Source organism: Salvelinus fontinalis, chromosome 35 (genome assembly GCF_029448725.1).
Source record: "Salvelinus fontinalis isolate EN_2023a chromosome 35, ASM2944872v1, whole genome shotgun sequence".
Taxonomy (NCBI): domain Eukaryota; kingdom Metazoa; phylum Chordata; class Actinopteri; order Salmoniformes; family Salmonidae; genus Salvelinus; species Salvelinus fontinalis.
The window spans coordinates 20371127-20390385 of record NC_074699.1 but is presented as its reverse complement, the minus strand read 5'-3'; the positions used below and the strand labels follow the sequence as shown (position 1 = coordinate 20390385).

Here is a 19259-nt window from a genome sequence, read left to right as displayed (position 1 = left end):
TCATCAAACTCCTATTTTCTATACACTATATTGTTGTATTGCATTGACGAAAGCTACGTTTGACATCATTCCTGAATATGAAGTGCAGCCATTTTTTTAAGTACCTGCATTTCAACATAACAGTGCCCCGTGAACTGTAGAATGTAGAATTTAGGATAAAACTCTTTACATAAATATACATATTCTGAAAGGTTAAATTGATTTATAATAGATGGGTAGTTATAGATTCACTGGATAAATTGTATGGGAAGAAATAGAGAAGTACAATGAATAACAATGTTAATTTGATAAACTATCTGCAAACTACTTCCTTGTCTAAACTACGTAAACACTTCATAAATATAAAAGTATTTATAAACCTTGTAAAATAGTTATTTGTTTTCTTACTTGCCTATTGTCTATTCCAAGTTTAGGGAATTACAATGTCTTAAAACACCCCAGGTTTGTTGTGAACAGGACAATAACATGTTGATAAGCACGTGTCACTTTATTGGTCTTTGCCGGGTCAAGCTGTCCCTTTACAAGGACAGGTCATAACCCTCTCTGGCTGGCGCGTCCATCCAGCCCTGTTTGGCACTGGACTTGGAGATGGGATTGTCAGCAATATAGACTCACACTCAGCTTACTGCTTGATCCCCTCCTGATACTAAAACACAATAAAGTGTTTTATCACTTTTATGATAATTTCTGTCATTGTGTTTACGTTTCACCAAATTACATTCAGAGTGTCTTCTGAATGCTGTGGCTTTTTGGGATAACAAAATGTTTGCATTTTGGGAGAAGTAATACAAACTTACCGACAAAAGAACGTGCAATAAACAATATTCTATTTGAACCCTAAACTTTATTTGACCTTATGTAAAGCAATCCATAAGCTTTTTTATTGTAGGCTATTGTATCTGCAATTAAAGAAGTTAACTCAACTGCCTAGAATGTAAAGCTAGTATAGTGTTCACGTATAGGGTATCTGAAGCACTAATACATGGAGGCAAAATGTTACAAGTACGTATTCTTTTGAGATGTTCTAGAACTCTAGAAATCTAAGCTAATAAACGATTAATGAAGATGTATCGACATTCTATTCTTATACCGTTAATTTGTATAGGCTAGATTTGAATGTTTCATTAAAAAGGTGTCAGAGATAGGTGGCCCAAGACATCAAACTAAGTAGCCAGCCTATCTATGGGCAAACTAAAGCGACTTCAGTTGGAATGGTCGAAAAGAAAATATAACTTTTGATAAACGTTTTGGATCTATTTTGAATAAGAAATCCCTTGAGGTATTTTGGCATCAACTAAACGTTCGATTGGAGTGTGTTTCGGGTCAATCTATGACCAAATGTCAGTGACCTATGCAAATGATTCCCAACGTGGACCCGACTAATAATGCAGAGAAGACATAGCCGTAAATTAGTTGTCAGATACATGATCTGCTTAACAGACTGGTTAAGCACTGCACAACATTAAATAATGATCTGCTTACCTTAATCACAGGCTTTATGAAAGCAACGATTCGTGATGTTTTTAAAATCTAAAAATCAGATGTAGGCCTAGCCTATTAATTCGGGTAAAATGTATTTGATTTTCGGATTATTTTTTTCTGCGGTCAATTCACGATGAAGCATCTTTGAGGGGAAAGACGAGTTGCTTGTTTTGGGTCGACGAGTCTGTGCTATCCAGTCTGAAGTCAAATGGCGAGTGATTGGCGATACTCTATCGAATCAAATAAAGAGCAATTAAATGTTCAAAACAACAACGCCTTCTGAGGGAGAGGGAGTTAGCTCAAGGAGAGAAACTTCTGCAGGGGCATGTCTGTACCGCTACTTCTGCACAACTGTGTCTCAATCCGCTCTCTCAACTTCTAGACTTTCACTGTTTCTCTCTTTTTTGATTCACCTCTATTTTCTTTGCATGTTATTATGCCTTTGCACTTTAGATTTCGTCCATCCATTAGCATGACTTAATTTCTCTCAGCGCATGCCTTATTAGGTTTTTGCAGAATAATTTTAGGTTATTTTCAATGTTTCTCAGCAATTACGTGTCATCTGTCACTCAAAATGCATATGCAAAAAATTTTATATGAAAGCAGTTACCGATCAAAGACCAGCAAACCTGAGAGCTTAGAATCCTTGGTAGGCTACTTTTTATTTATTTTAGGGTACTTCAGAAGACTTCATGAGGATGGTCTGTTTATGTCCAAACGGTTGTAGGCCTGTATTCACATTTCAAAATAAGGTGATTGGTTGCATAATATTCACACTCATCTGGTAAATAGAAGATCCAGACCAATCTACCAACAGCTTTCTATTGTGGTGTGCTTTCCAAGGTGCTGATACACATACTGTCTTTAAGAGCAACATACTGTTGTTCTCAGAGTCTGTATCTCCAGGCTGCATTTAGACAGGCAGCCCAATTCTGATCTGTTTTTCACGTATTAGTCTTTTGACCAATCAGATGTGAAAAGATCCGATGTGATTGGTTAAAAAAATAATCAGAATTGGGCTTTCTGTCTAAATGCAGACATATAAACTTCAATATCAATAATTTCTGTATTTCCAATAAAAAAACACTAGAATCTTTTAGACATCTGTTGAATTATTTATTCTGTATACACATTCAATTCAAACAGCACAGAAGTCATGACAAGTCAGAACTCAATTACAACAACATGTTTTGTATGACGTTAGTGTACAAGTATGTGTCCCTTTCTTTATAGCAGGTACGTTCAAAACTGTCTATCTCTCTGAATAAGGATAATAATAATAATCAGGCAATGAGACAGCTATTAATCGGACTGCTTCAATACTGTATCCAACACATTTCATGTAGAACATTCCCTGATCACTATGAACACATGCAGATAATATTTGTAATAGGAAAAATGCAGCATTTGATGGATATACAGTAAATGGAAGGAATCTTCACCAAACAATGTCTTTCTTTTCACTGTGACAGTCAAACATTAAACAACATTTGCAATACAGGCAGAGGGTGAGTCATTCACATTTATTTGCATAGAGTAGTCAGTTCTATTCATAAAGTAACTAATTGCACATGACAGAGGATAGACATCCAGAGAGCTTCTCTTGTAAGCAGCCCACACATTAGGGCACTGTAGTGCTTCTCTGAAGCCCAGTACACTCCAGAGTACTCTAAAGAGTACAATAGGGACCAAACCACACACACACACACACACACACACACACACACACACACACACACACACACACACACACACACACACACACACACACACACACGCACACGCACACGCACACGCACACGCACACACACACACATCATCATATTTACATTAAGGTATCATCATACATTAACATATTTACATGTTGATCACATCCCTTTTATTTAGCATCATACACACATTGTTTTACATTTGTCTGTAATGTTAAAAGTTATGTTGAAACTATACACTCTCAGCCGGGGAACATTGATTACCCAAGTGAAATATATCTGCAGATAATCCATGTGCAACTTCTGCAAACAATGTCTTCAAATAACTCCAAACATTGTCCTTACAGTAAATCTCTCCAAGCATTAACTTTAGGGGGGATTCTTCAGTGCTCTCATTTCTCAGTGTTTGACTGGAGAGGATGCCAATGAGGAAGGCCTTGCGTGACATCCTGGGATCTGACATGCTATTCCCACTGGTGCTTCTAGGGCTGAGGGCTCAGGGCTCAGGGCTCAGGACCCAGGGCTCAGGGCTCAGGGCCTAGGGCCCAGGGCTGATGGAAGAGGCTTCCTCTGGAGGTTGTCAACACCAGCAGGACCTGGAGACACAGAGATTAAAAATAACATGTAAGTCACCCATGTCACATTGCTTAACACAGGAACCCAGAACACAGCTTATTGGCTAACTGTAAACAGTGACCAGTATTGTTTTAGGTCACAGTAAGATGGAGGGATGACAATGATCTTGGCCGTGATGCTTGATGGAATCTAGTTTGGGAGCAGGGAATGTGTCAGTCAGTGAATGATTGGTTAAAAAATAAATGTGGATGTACAGTCTTCCATCTATTTCTACATTGGGTTATTCAAAACACATTAACACCAGTTTCGGTACTTGGAGTACGCCAATAGAAATGTTATGAATAATAAGGACAATTGTATTACAGTATATGCAAAGCAATTCCAGAGTGGACAGAAACAGAAAAGGACAGATTTTACCAATACAAAGAATCATTGTGAATTCATGTGAGATATTGAAGTTTTCTGATAACTGTGTTTATTGCATCATCCTTAACTGTCAACTTAACAACTAAGATAAATCTAGCTGCCTCCCATCAAGTTTTGAATATACACGGGGCAGTCTACCTGCACCATTACCAATTTCACCAAATTATATATAGAGAGGTTTCTGGACAATTTAATCCCACCGGGGGACTTGGCCAGACCCTCTCCCTTATTCAAGCCCCCTCTTTTTTCTCTTCCTCCACAATGCGGGATCTCTCCCTCTTTCTTTTTTATGTTTTCTCATATATTTTTTTCTCTGCGCCCCCCCCCCCCCCCCCAAACCCTCAGACAGCATGCAGCTTATGCAAATCATCAACCTTTTATGCTCAATACTCGTCTTCAGTCCTGAATGAGACCTCAACAAAACACACACACACACACACTCAGGTTCATTTAAAATGTCCAAATACACATAGCCCCCAGTGTTCTCACTCAAAGTCTTTAGCGCCATTCCAGTCCATTTTGTATTTGAAAGCCCCAACCTGACTGGATGAGCTCCAAGTTAGTAGGGTAGGCAGAGGCAGACAGATGAGAGGGTCCTGCTTCTACTGTCCCAGACAGGGAGGGATGCATAGGAGAGAAAGATGGGATGGGAGAAATATGGAGAGAGAGTGAAGGAGACAGGGAGGTAAGGAGTGAGTGATGGAGGGAGGGAGAGAGGGGAGTCTGATGAATATAAAATGTTCTCTGTGTTGCTGTGTTCCCAGGCTCTGGCCTGTGTGCTAGGGGACAGGAGGGGGATGGGAGGGGGACAAGAGGGTACCAGAGTGGGGGGACAGGGTGCCTTTGCCCAGCTGTAAGGGGGACCTAAGGGACTTCTCACACACTTTCTGACAGGCTGTCCCTTTCACCAGCACATAGCTGGGCCTGCCAGGCCTGCTACCATAACAACGCTGCAGCCCCTCTGTCATAGCAACGCCACGGAAACGCCACAGAACACTGGGCTCCTCCAGCCTGCCTTGGACACGACCATCAGGGGGGAGGATGGGAGGGGGGTTGACAAAAGTAGATGAAGAAGTACTGAATGTGAATCAGAGTCTAGACATTCCCACCGCTGTGAACTTGAACTTGACAGACAGCCTGAAATGTTCACAGGCCGTGTGAGTGATGGGCAGATAGAGAGATACAAGCAGCACAATGGAGGTGACGACTATCTAGTGATTCATTTCCTTAACCTTTTTCGAAATGATCCCACAATAAATGGATACAAAATGCCTTTATTTATGATGAAGTGGTCATTAAAACTTGTTTGGTTGACCAATTGGTTGCCCACATTTGGTGAAAACACCATAGCCTTTAGCTAGGGCTGTTATGGCCGCTGTCTCCATACTAATGCCTGTAAGCTGAGGCAGGCCCATGTCTGGGGGTCCAGGCTGTTTATGGCCACTGGGCCATGGGAAGAAAAGAGATGTGAAAGGTCCCCTGTTGCCGTTACAAAGCTGAGAACAACCCTTGGCGGGATAATCGCGTTTATCCGCAGATTAAGACAAGATCGCAGCTGAGGTATCCTCACAGGAGGACAGGGAGTGTAAAACATACAATCTTTAGACAAAGCTCAGAGCAGGGTGTGTGATTTAGTCCCTTTTATGGACAGGTTATAACATTGAATGTGATGGAAGATTACTTAAATGTGTTTGTCTACATGGGTCTGAACCCACCAGTCAGTTGTTAATTCTGCCTGGATCATGGTGAAAACACGGTATTGATTCATTGGTTGTGTTTAGCAGGCGGGTCTTGATAAAATCCACAAGGCTTCAGCTACAGTCAGTCACAGTACAATGTGGGATTTGGGAACCACAGCTTTAGGTGTTCAGTGGAGGTGTTACAGAAGCGTTCACAGTCATCATTCTATTCTTATTGTTAGCTCATTCTCTAACAGCCCACTTGACCTCATGAGAAATGGCAGAATAGAGCTACGGTAACACTCTGAAAAGAAAGAACTCATTTTATAGTCATAACCCAAGTATGATTGGTATCTTGCATTTGATTCAGATTGAGCTCCTTAGTGGGATAATACAAGGTGGTTCCAGACAGCTCCCAGACCCCTGTTCACCCAGTCTATTAATATGCCAGCTGCAGCCTCTGCCACATGGAAACACAGACAGACACACAGAGGCAGACAGTACAGCCCCTCCCCCAACACACACACTGACTGTCCACACACACATATAAACACACATAAGTGTTAATAAGTGCATAAAAACACACTATGATACTATGCATAAATACACACATACACACACACACACACACACACACAAGCACACACACGTACACTTTCCCAGCACGCACATACTCCCCACCACGTTACATTCTGAATGGATAAACCTGTTAACGCTCAAAACATATTTTCTCTCTCATTACAACTGTTTCAAACAAGATATTTAAGTGAGGTCTTCTGTGCTATCCCTCTCACATTCTCTGTCATTACTTTTGTTTACCTCTCATTCCTTTGTTCCTTCATACATTATTACCTATTATCATTGTCTGAATGCCTTGCTGTGAAATATTGTTGTCTGCCCCTTGGTAAAAAAAAACAACTTCTCTCCCTCCTTTCTCTCTCATTTTCCCTCTGGCCGCCTCCTTTTACAGGGTAATATATTGTGAGTCATTTAATTAATAGCCTGTCTGTGGCAGAAGGGGGATCAGGAATACAGTCTGACACCCAGCTCAAATGTAACACGACATTCTCAATGCCAAATTGTTAATCCATACTAACAAATTATGCTTTTTTAAATCCTAAGATTCTGTAAAGATTTTACATCTGTGAATTATTGAAAATTGTTCTCCCATAAACAACCATTAATATGCTGGCTGTTATAGACACAAGGTAGTTGAAGCTTTTATGAGGGGCAGTAACCCCCCAGCGTACTCAGTGAATTTTAAACACATGCCTCTGATTATCCTTTAAGTTATTATTTTAACAGTGCAACATCATTTAAAAAATAGCTAATTTAAATAGCTAATTTAAACTAATTTGATAATTTGTGCAAACAAACACACACACGCACGCACGCACGCACGCACGCACGCACGCACGCACACACACACACACACACACACACACACACACACACACACACACACACACACACACACACACACATACATACATACATACATACATACATACATACATACAAACATACATACATACATACACACACCCACACACACACACACACACACACTGAGACACATTTACTAACATACATAGAAAAACGCGGGGAGAGGGGCTGCTTTTCCAGGGGGCACTCTCATGGTTTTGGCGCTAATGCAGGCATCTGGCAGTGTCTGGTCTGGAGCGTCTTTCCCACCCCATTACCCCCTGTGTCTCCTGCAGCACCCACACACACAATGGTGGGAAAGAGGGGTGGTGGACCTCCGTCAAGAGCTCTCCTCACAAAGCAGTCATTGTGGAGGGGAGCCAGGAGCAGAATGATAATGTGGACTCCATCTACTGTTTACCAACAGGCAGACTAGCTACAGACAGACAGCTGCAGTACACAGTGCACTACACCGACCTGCAGCCCTGCAGCTCAGGCTCAAAGATCACAACTCACTGTTGCTCTCTGCTCTGTTCCCCAGTGCCAGGGGCTAAAAGAAACATTTAACAGGAATCTGTATGGTTGTTTTGTACGTGGGTGTGTGTGTGTGTGTGTGTGTGTGTGTGTGTGTGTGTGTGTGTGTGTGTGTGTGTGTGTGTGTGTGTGTGTGTGTGTGTGTGTGTGTGTGTGTGTGTGTGTGTGTGTGTGTGTGTGTGTGTGTGTGGATGTGTGTGCATGCATGTGTGTCTTTCTGTTCACGTGTGCATTTCAGACTTCCGTTTCTATGGGCACCCTACAATGTGGTATTAGTCACATTGCGGAAAGATAGCATTGTCCCATGCTCTTATAGAACACATTTAAATCCAGCCAGGTCACTCGTGATACAAGTCAATATTAGACGTCCATCAATGTCTGAGGACATCGGGAGATGATGTGGAAACCGGCCACCTGAGGCAACAGTGAGTGCTTTTACAGTCAAATAGGTTTGGGTTTTGCTAGGGTGTTGTGGACAAGATGGAGGATGGGCTTAACGTTGCATGTTCTAATTCAGCGATAGAAAGTTGTTTTTGAGATTTTTGTTTTAAACCTATCCCAAACCTTACCTTAATAATTGACCATTCAGAGTTAACACCTAACCTTAAGACCTTGGAGTTACAGTAGTGCCTAAACTTAACCCTAACCTTAAAAATGTGGAGCTAACGCCTAACCTTAACCTTAAACACTTTGAAATTTGACATTTGGAATAACTTTGAAATGTGACATTTGAGAAACATGGATGAACGTCTAATTCTGACGTGAGACTGTGAGAGCTTGTTGTTCAAATCAACGTGTTTTGGTTCGTACAGCCAATGTCTAATTAAAACGTACATCTACTCGGCACATGTGCATGCAGAACGCAACATCACCAGTCATTACAGTAAAAACATCTGCCTTAACCTGGTGCTGTCCTAGGTGCTGAATTAGATTACAATGCTACTGCATTCACTGACAAACCACTGATTACATACTGTACCACTGGCTCCCACCACATCACCACCAAATAATTCACTGTGTCCAGCGTTAACAATCAGGGTTGAAGACAATGGGGAGATATGCATGTAGACTACTGTAACAGCAATAGTCTTCTTCATTAACTGGGAACTAGGCCATATGAAATCAATCCTCCCAATGAAAACAAAGAGATCAGTCATGTTTACAGATTTCATAACCTTTAAACCTGTCAACCAGGAGGATTATAGACAAAGCATTCTCTATATCACCCCCCAAATAGTAGTAAGAATCATCCAAATACAAGCCCACTGTCTCTGAGTAAATGGGACATGAAGCATCAGGATCAAAATACGTCTATTTTAGTCCCACAGTCAGTCTGAAACGGAACAGTCTTTTTATCTGCGTTCATGTGTTGAAGGTAGAATATACAGGATATGAGAAGTTTATGACAGATATATGGTGGAAAATGATCACTGTAAGAACGTTCTCTCACATGAATGCAAAATGACTCACATCCGTGCTCTGTGAGAATAGTTGCTTTGGCACCTCATCCACATAGTGGAAATTATTAATTAATTGATACAAGCCAGATGTGATAGTATTCGAACACAGGAATAGACTTAACAAAGCATATTCAATGTCATAGGCTTTACCTTGGGCGCGTGCACACACACACACACACACACACACACACACACACACACACACACACACACACACACACACACACACACACACACACACACATCATCATCATATTTACATCAAATGATATTAATTATGAGATTCCCTACAACTGATTGTAGGTTTAATTTACACATTGTGTGTAGAGCTAGTCCTTTGCTTCTTCCAGTAAGCTTCTTTATATCTGCTGCCCATCCCTGTATTCTACGCAGTGACACATCTGCGATGGAGGCCTTGAGAATATGTAAATCAGGTATGAGGAGGCCCCTCCCCCCCATGGAGAGACTGCTAGTCTAATTAAAGCTTGCTTGGGCATTAAAGGCACAGTTGTCCTTTGTTGTATTAAAGGCATAGTGGATTTCCTTCATCATAATAAAGGCACATTTTTTCTTTGTTATGTTAAAGCTACAGTAATCTTTGATTGTACTAAAATATATAGTGGTTAATCATTTATCATCCCATGTACTGTACATGATGATGAATACATGCACGTATGGGTAGGCTAGGCTACTGTAGATCTTTCATCCAATGCATGTAAGATGTATAATCACTCAACAAGCATTGTGATCTTATTCTTGTGTGTACAAACAATTAAGCATACATTTTTTGGGATACAAATTAATTTTGCTCCAAATGAATGCTATGCCCACTACATGATTTAGTGGGCTATTATCCCTAAATCAAAATATCATAGAAACAATATACCATATGATGTCAAGTGGAACGTGTCTATAAACCAATTTTTTTGTAATTATATGAAATCATAATTTAACAATTGACATTATATTTAACATATAGGAGGCATTAGGTTATATGTATTATAAGTCACTCTCTCTTTGTATCTGGTGTGGTTTTGTTTGGCTGCCATAAAGGCTTCATAGAAAGATACACTACTGTAAGGGATGATCTACACTGGCTTTTACATTTCATTAGTTACAGTAAAGGGACTTCAGGATTTAGGGGATATTCGGTTAAACTGGATATTTTTACATTTGGCAAAAATTAATCACACATTTTCCACTTTGCTGTCGCGTGTCTCGTGCAGCTAAACCTCACGCGCATACAAGGCTGCAGCCCGCGCCTCTAATGTGCTGCTGTGCCTTTAAAGAGGGCTCTGCATTCTCTCCTCGTTTCTATGCAATTATGTTAATATACAGAGCTTGTCTGGTGCTCTTCATTAACGGCTGCAGTTGCATCATTGTTTCCTTTATTTGTTATCTCTGTAAAGCCAATGATTCAGTAACAATCTATATTTTGGTGTTTTTTTCCTTACAGATATGTGGTCTTTAATAGTGATGGATTAAGTAGGCCATATGTAAAGTATTTTTATAAATATTAGCGTTTATTTGTGGTTTTCTATTGCAAATTATCCTATCTCAAGGTCGTGCTTTGCATCGGTTTGTGTTGGACATCGGTTTCTAAATAGGCAGACAAGGTCCTACCTTCAGTGAGTATGCAAATAATTTCTTGTTCAGAAGAATATGATTATTTATTTTCGATATAAAATATTTTCAGTACATTGTCAGATTACATACATGTAATATTGCCTTGCAGTCTCTGTAATATTAGACTTTGTGAAATTCAGTTTAACGTTATATCAACCACATAACCTACATTAGGTAGCCTACCTTTTTTTCATTTATCATGCCATATTCATATGCCTAGCTTGTTAATATAATTGTCCAGCTAATTGTCTCAACGTGTCATTTCTAAGTTGCATAGCAACAGCAGTCTGTGCAATGAAAGCAATGACCTGCTCTGATCATTATAATAAGTTCATCCTGTACTGTGACCAAGAGACATATTTTCAGTTCAAGTTGAGGTGCCTATAAGGTAAACTTCAATACCTATGTCCTCTCAAACTATTATAGAAACATCTATAGTGTATAGAAATATATTCTATAGAAATACATTTGCCATGTTATATTGACTGATAATTTAAAGCTATGAAAAATCATACTCCAATTATACTCTTCACCATAACCCAGATGATAATATCAACAGAACATGTTGTACAGTACACCATCCAACATGACTGGTAGGCCTAGCCTACAGTACTGTACATCCTGTTTCCCTCTCTATGATAAACACACAGATACAACCATAGTTGCTGTTGTCTTATTTTGTGAATATGCACATTTTTCATGACAGATGTAAATAGATAAAAAAGTGCTGATAATAAGGATATATAAACTGTAGTTCATCTCTGTTATACATAAAGACAACATCTGAAATGACTGAAACTACTTTGGGCGAAATGAGTCACCCCCGGTGCACATTTGTCCTTTTTTTAATAGTTTTATAGCTTAATATCAAGTAGCCGAAGTGACCAAGAGTGGAAGTAAACAATGAGGTACACTGATGGAAAATTAAAATGTCTATCACTTTGTATTTTGTAATTCCATGTGCAACGTAAGCAATATCCAGATCTTTGAAATTACAGAATATACAGCAACAATTGTAGCTCGAAGACATCTGGTAAGGTGCATATGAATGTTGAAATTATGTACAATAGTCGTGAAACATAGAAGATGTACGTAGGTATTAGACACATTATAGTATGAGGTATGAATGCCTACACAATAGACATATCGCGAGTGAGACAGAAGTTGTAAGCTAAGTATGAGAAAACAGTGTGTTTAGATGTGAGACACATATGTAAGATGTATGTATGAGACAAACAGCGGTTTGAGATGTGAGGGTTGATTGTAGGTTTGAGACAGATTGAAGGTGTAATGACTAAAGAGTGAGCTAGCTCTGCTCTGTGGCTGAAGGCCACAAGGACATCATCATCATCTCATATGACCAGATTTATGTAACCTGAGAGTGCAAGGAGAGTGTGTGTGTGTGTGTGTGTGTGTGTGTGTGTGTGTGTGTGTGTGTGTGTGTGTGTGTGTGTGTGTGTGTGTGTGTATGTGTGTGTGTGTGTGAGAGAGAAAGATATATGTTCAAAATTAGGATTATTTAAGAGATAAATATTTATTCATATGGAAATACGTGTATTTAATGTGGTGTATTGTAAAGAAAATGATAACTGCTTGTCTGTTGCAATGTGTGCTGAGCGCACATTACAATCAAAAAATCAAACAAGGCTATTGTCAGTTCGTTAATGCAATGCCTCGTTAACATTAAAACAGTAATGGATGGGTCTGCTTTTTCTCTAGCCTACAAGCGTTAATTTATCTAATATCTCCTAAGCCCTGCCACACTCGTTAGCCAGTTCAGACTGGAGGGGAAGATGAGAGGGCTGATAGAGGCTAACCTACTGACGAGGGGAGTGATGGATAAAAGCCTGATAGAACCAATGGTGCAGCCAGCCCTACCTCATGCCAACACAGCCATTTTAGGAGCAGCAGCAAGACTCTCCATCAAGATGGCTTCCGTAGCTCAGCCCCAGTCATTCACACAGAGTCCTCTGGCTGCCTGCGAGGGGGGCCGCTCTAACTGGCAGCTCCTTTGTCCCCATTGGCACAGGGTGGAGGCATCTCGCCCGTCCTTTTCTCCGGGGGCACAGATGGCACCAAAGGCTTCCGGTGATGGAGATTTAAGGGAAGAGGGACAAGGGGGTTGGCCTTTTTCTTCCCCTCCTGCTTTCTGTTTTTTTGTGACGACTGTGCCACTTTTCCCTCGCTCAATCCAGACCTGGTGTGAATGGCTGGCAGTCACTGTGGAGGAAATAAAGCACAAAACAGACCCCCTTTTATCACTGCCATGGCAACTACCACATAATCTGTCTTTAGGAAAATAAAAGGACAGAATAACTGTAATTCCTTTGTATCCGACACAGTCACACCACTACAAGGTACTAGACTCTGGGTGAAGCTTTTGATAGTAATCTTAATAGAGTGCAGTCTGGTTATTTGACTCAAGCAATGGTGTACAGTAAGTAGGCTGTATGGCATATATTGTACTGGCTTTGTGCTACCCATAGTGGCTGCAATGTTGCTTTAGTGTGTATGTGAGCCTGCTGTCGTTTCAGACCGTGGGAGGGGGTCAGTGTATTAGAGACAATAGAGAACGAGCCACTCTCAACATCGTTAATTAATTAAAGGGGTTGCCAGCTCGTCAGAGTGGTTAGATGCCGGGGAGAAAAAACATTACCTGCCAGCCACCCTACATCTTGCCAGCAAAAAATGCTTTGTTGTGGTGCGTTGTCCCGTTTAGCAGATGGTCTAATGCAAAGAGCGCACTTGTTCATCAGTAGTTATTTATTTCACAAAAAAAGATGAATGATTAAATTGATGTAAAAGACACTCGTAATACTAATTTCTATTTTAGCGTTCTAATATATGCCTTCATGAATAAAAGGAGGAAATATAGTTTCAGGCTGTAAGATGTATGTACTCAGAATAGCAATCTGCTTGGTACTGTGTCAAGTCAAATGAATTTAGCGTCCGTAAAGGAGGTTATTCTATTATTAGCCTATAAAAGCAGAGAATGAGAGAGGGAGTGGGAGATGGAGACTATAGTTCCTCCATCTTCAGGGAGAATGCATTTTTGAAGATCAGTGAGGAACGTGGGTGGTGGGTGGGTGGCGGGTCGGAAAACAAAACCCAGATGAGATGAAACAGGCAGACAGCCTCTGTAAACAGAATGGATTCAGAGGAAAGAAGTGGATGAAGCAGATGCTGAAGTTTCAGCGTTTTTCCTCCTTTACTCCTCTGCTCTTTCTTCCTTTCTGTAGTACAAAGCTGAAGGCAGCAGCGTCAGAACCTGACGACTACAGGGAGCCAGCTCAGATCTGGGTCACACTGCCACCAGCACAAACCAGGAACATACTGGAGCTTTTACACATCTCCATCTCCACCAAGGCTCCCATGGAGGCATAGAGAAACCTGAAGCCAAGAGGCACGGAGCTGCATCCTAGCACCTGTCATTCACACCCACATTGGTTCATGTTCATGTTCTGTTTTCAACCTCTCTCTCATATTCTCTCATCTCTCATCATGCCTCTCTATATCTGCCATTAGCTGTTGCTCTACCATATAATATGCACATGTACTGTATACCTTACTTACCATATAGTAGACAGCGTGTGCTGTTCACACTGCAGAGTTTCAGTGTGCATCTCAGGCAGCCACTGCAGTGACAAGGGCACTGGATCAACCTTTGACAATAACAAAGACATTTCCAAATACAATGCAATAGTGAAAAAAAAGCTAATCACATCCATTAAAACAATACGCTTGAATTCTCATCACTAACATTCAGCCTCAATTAATTTGATAATTGTCGGGTTATAGAATAGTCATGCCAAGGGTTCTTCTACAACATTCAAAGGACACGTTTATATGGCTTAGGCCTAGAGAAGAATAGAGTGGTGATATAGGTGTGGTTGATTTAGATAATGTCTCCATTCTTCTTTGTTGGGACTTGTATGGACCAGAGCCTGCATTACAGATATTGATGAGGAGATTCAGATAGGCAGGCTGGAGGTGGTGGACACAAGGCTTTTGTTTTGAGTATAGTAGAGGTGCAATCAGAATGCAGTTAATGAATAAAGGTGAAGGTACAATAAATAATAATAGATGGATATTTTAAACATAAATTGAGATTGATCAGAATACGATGTGTTCAAATCAATTGAGTTAATAGTAGTTGTTCATTTCCATCATCAACAACTAGCCTACTCTCAGTATTAAAAGACATGAGGAGGAATTTAGATATCGGCCAACACTTGGGTAATGTAAAGCTCACAATAAACATCAAGAGGATGCGGTTTTGGTTAAGGAGGAGATATTCAGAATAGCGACTGGTGGATCCTACGTCACTGGGTTGACCAGTGGATATTCTAAATTGTCTGGTGACACACTTGAATGGAGAGATCCGTCCGGTCGTGGGAAAAGCTCGCTTGGACGTTTCACAAATCCAGCGTATAGCCTCCTTTACTGAATCAAACCAATTAGCCAGGAGCGCGCTCCAGCCATTGAGCGCCACTGTAGGCTCTGAGAGGAGTTGTTGGTTGAATGAAAATGCATCCCCGGATTTGGTTCTCCAAGAGAAGCTATAGAAGTTGCCTTTTGAGGGACAGCTATAGCACCGTGAAGGGCCAGGCAGAAAGTCCAAATTGAGACACTTGAATCATTTGGGCGATTAGGTGTGCACACAATGCGTAAAGGTATTGTGTGACTCACATGGGAGGTATAATGCATTTCAAATCTACAAAAACCATGAATATCTTAAGTGTTCTTCCTTTCTAGGTAACACAACTCAATGTGAGAACACAACTACATGTTTTTATTTCTGAAATTATGCGTTTATGTAATGACATGGATCTCTTGACTTGATATCGACTGAAAGATATCCTTAGCCTACGTTTATTCAGAATATCAGTGCAAGGGGTGGGAAAAGTCTACATAGCTCATCTTAATCAGGACAGCCTTTTTCATAGGCGTTGGACTACAGTAGGCCCAAATACGTCATAAGGGCTAATATCGGCCATTTTCTGGAAAATCACAACGTTTCCACCTTTTTAAGAATGATATCAATATGAGTTACAAATCTTAATCCATTTCATTAAACCTTAATTCATTATGTGTTTGCGTGTACGTAAACCTGATTTATGCAGTGAGAACTATAAGGAATACAGCCGCAACTGTGGATACTTTGATGCGACAAAGCTTTATTCATATTCAGGCCTGAATACCAATTGTTACAGTTCACTCATTTGACTGGATAAAGTTATGTATTCCTCTGAACGGAATAAAGGCTTTTTCTGAAGTATTTTTCGTTTTAGAAGATGTTTTAGGCAAAAACACTCCAGATGCTTTGCGTGATGGAATAAATAAATATATAAAGAGTATTCTTGCTCCAAGCATACTTAACAAAAGTGGGACAAATATACATTTCAATTCACAGCATGATTGTAGAAAATGTTGACTTTTCATTTAAAGGCATGCTATAAAGATTATCCTACTTATATTTTGAGAATATCTTCTCTAAATTAAATAAGAAAACGTATTAAAAATAATTTCGGATTGTAGCAGGTTTTGAGGAATTCAGAAGTGTTTCAACATATGTTTATAATAAGTGACTAGGGAAAATTGTTATAACTTACCGGAAAGGCACTGAGGTATTGGCCGGTAATTGCATAACAATTATGTTATTTTGTGTCTTTACTCCCAGACACCATTTATTCCTGTCCGAGTCGCAGGTTTGGAGGACATTCCTACTTTCGGTTAGCTAGCTTTATGACGGCCGATTAACACTCATACAGCTAGATAACCAAAGATAGCAACCGACTCCTTCTTGTACATACTGCCAGAGTATCGTATGGGTTCCACCTAACATGAAAAATAAACATTTTGTTAATGCAATAATTAGCATAAAAATGATATTGCTACCACCAATTGGTATCCATAAATGTGCCCCCTTCCCCCCCAAAAGATAATAATAATAAATAGGCTTACATCAATAGACATCAATAGAAATGTCTCCGATTATTAGTTGATGTGCAGGCCATGGGGTCGATGAATAAGACCCTGGGAAAGGTTTTAATCTGTCTCCATCTCTAACTACTCTCACTGATATAGACCCATGCATGGTGACATCACTAGCATGTAGGCCTATAGGCCTACAAGCCTGGCCTGGACGTGCAACCAGCTTCCCGCATTTTGTGAAAGATTTATAAATTCTGCATAACTTAAATCACCGCCATATTAAATCGCGAGTCATAGACTCTCAAGCAGTGGAGGACTTGGCTAACATTGAAATGTTCTATTTATAGGCCTATAGTTCTGCTCCCATACACCATCACCATCTTCACCACTTAGCATTCCACTCCCACTACATATATTATGACAATAATGAGGATCAAATCATGTAAAAACATATCACAGGCGATTTAATTGCATCAATTGGCATCGTATTTGCGCGCAGTAGGTACGTTATTATAGGCCTAGTGACTTTTCCAGAAAAATAGCCTGTGTCTATTATGGTAAGGACTGCATGGCACTATACGTCACCTATGATCATTACAATGAAATTATATGATGATTATTATTATTATTATTACTGTCGTATTATTATTGGAATCCTTAGTCTATAGGCTATTTATATATCTCGATATCATTTAGTTTCTTACCCCTCCTGGAAAAATGGATCTATTTCAAAAGATTATAGAGGACACCCACACTAACACACAATTGGGCTATTCATTCACTAATTCATTCATTTCTCACAAGAGAGTGTAAAAAACACAAGCTAAATCATGTCATCAAGAAGAAAGCGTGTAGGCCTGTAGACCATCATTATTTTACCGGGTTTAGTATTGCAGCTAGTCTATCTATAATGAGCCTTCTGCACATGTTTTAATAAAGACTAACCTTGTGATGAACCCACGTTTCCCTTTATCAGTGCGTCTTACGTCATAGCTTTTAATTGAAAAAGTCACGAATAATAGTGATCTTGTAAGCAATTTCCAAATAATTTCGATTTAACACATCAATAATTTAACACAACGCAATGTTGTTTGTTATTAATATAATGCAACAATTAAAAGATTTACAGAAATTGAGACAACTTTATTGCTATGTTACAGAATAGCCTAAATAATTGCATATTTGATGTACATGTCTTTGTATGTGGGTGACATTACACATCCTAATCTATGGATGAGGATATTCCTACAAAGCAGTTAGGTTACCAGGCTATAGGCTACATTTGAAACTGCCCAATTTCATCACACCGACTATCTTACTAAATGAATGTAAAAAATAATATAACCAATAGACCATAGAGATAAAACCCTTAGCAGTATCTACATGACCAAAAGGACTGCGTTTATTTCACAAATAGGCCTATACATGTCATAGAGGCTATACAGGGCGATGTAGATCTATCCGCGCTTTCGACTATATAGGCCTAGGCTACAGTTGATCAGATCCGACACAGGTTAATTTGTCCCATAATTAGCCAACTTTATGTAGACTAGATCAATTCAGACTCTTTAACACTGTATATAAATATATAATTGATGGTCAGAATTGATGGCTGCGATATGGTAAACAAAGATGAGTGTCTGCAGCTAGCGGTAGGCTATATAGCCTAAAATAAACTCATATCGACGTCTATTGAATAAGGAATGCTTACTTTTCAATGCGAGGAAATTTGTCCTGGTTCTTTTGCCATCCAATGGAGGGCTGCGCACCCGCGTGGAAGACAGCAGTAAGGGTTCCGGCATAGGATGAGAAGCATATGGCTAGCCTATAGAATAGGTTTTTACCGAGGAAATGAAATCAGATTATTTACCTATTATTTACCTGACAGTACAGAAAACGATAAACGCTTCTCATCCCAAATCCGCCTTCGAAGCAGGCGGAGGCAGCCGGTTTCTAAAAGGCGCTGTCGATGCTCAAACCGATCCATGTCGAATTGGTGGTTTATTTCCGAGGTTGTGAGATCCCTTAACCGTTATTTCACTTGTCTCTCGTGGATGGCATACGAGATGGTATCTCTACGGATTATAAATCAACGCGGTCCTCCCGTGGCCCGTTAGTTTATCCATTGTGGCTCTCCTCGGTGCCTCCGTTGCTCTCACTACCCTGAGAGCATAGAGTTTTTTCTCTAAATGCTTCTTCCTCTGACAGTTCTCTCCTGCAGTGACGTCACTCCAGCAGCAAACGGCCAAGTGACCAATCACAGACAGGCTCCATAGAGGGAAAGGGTGTGTGTGTGTGTGTGTGTGTGTGTGTGTGTGTGTGTGTGTGTGTGTGTGCGTGTGCGTGTGCGTGCGTGCATGTGCGTGTGTGTCAGGTACAAGAGTGAGCATACACGTGTGAGTTAATCA

At 40.2% G+C, this 19259-nt stretch overlaps 2 long non-coding RNA genes across 4 annotated transcripts; one reads left to right on the top strand and one right to left on the bottom strand.

Moving 5' to 3' along the window:
• Nucleotides 1-2576: 2576 nt before the first annotated feature.
• LOC129834487 (uncharacterized) lies at nucleotides 2577-19022 on the bottom strand. 3 transcript variants are annotated; one of them, XR_008756265.1, is made up of 5 exons: nucleotides 18722-19022; nucleotides 16530-16755; nucleotides 14491-14579; nucleotides 12796-13137; nucleotides 2577-3787 (listed from the first exon to the last, which is right to left on the bottom strand). It is a non-coding gene; the product is annotated as an uncharacterized LOC129834487 (long non-coding RNA). The 3 variants fall into 3 exon arrangements; XR_008756264.1 differs by having other exon boundaries at nucleotides 18563-19021; XR_008756266.1 differs by lacking the exon at nucleotides 18722-19022 and adding an exon at nucleotides 16882-16896.
• LOC129834488 (uncharacterized) lies at nucleotides 10600-14669 on the top strand. The gene is made up of 2 exons (XR_008756267.1): nucleotides 10600-10919; nucleotides 14157-14669. It is a non-coding gene; the product is annotated as an uncharacterized LOC129834488 (long non-coding RNA).
• Nucleotides 19023-19259: the final 237 nt, after the last annotated feature.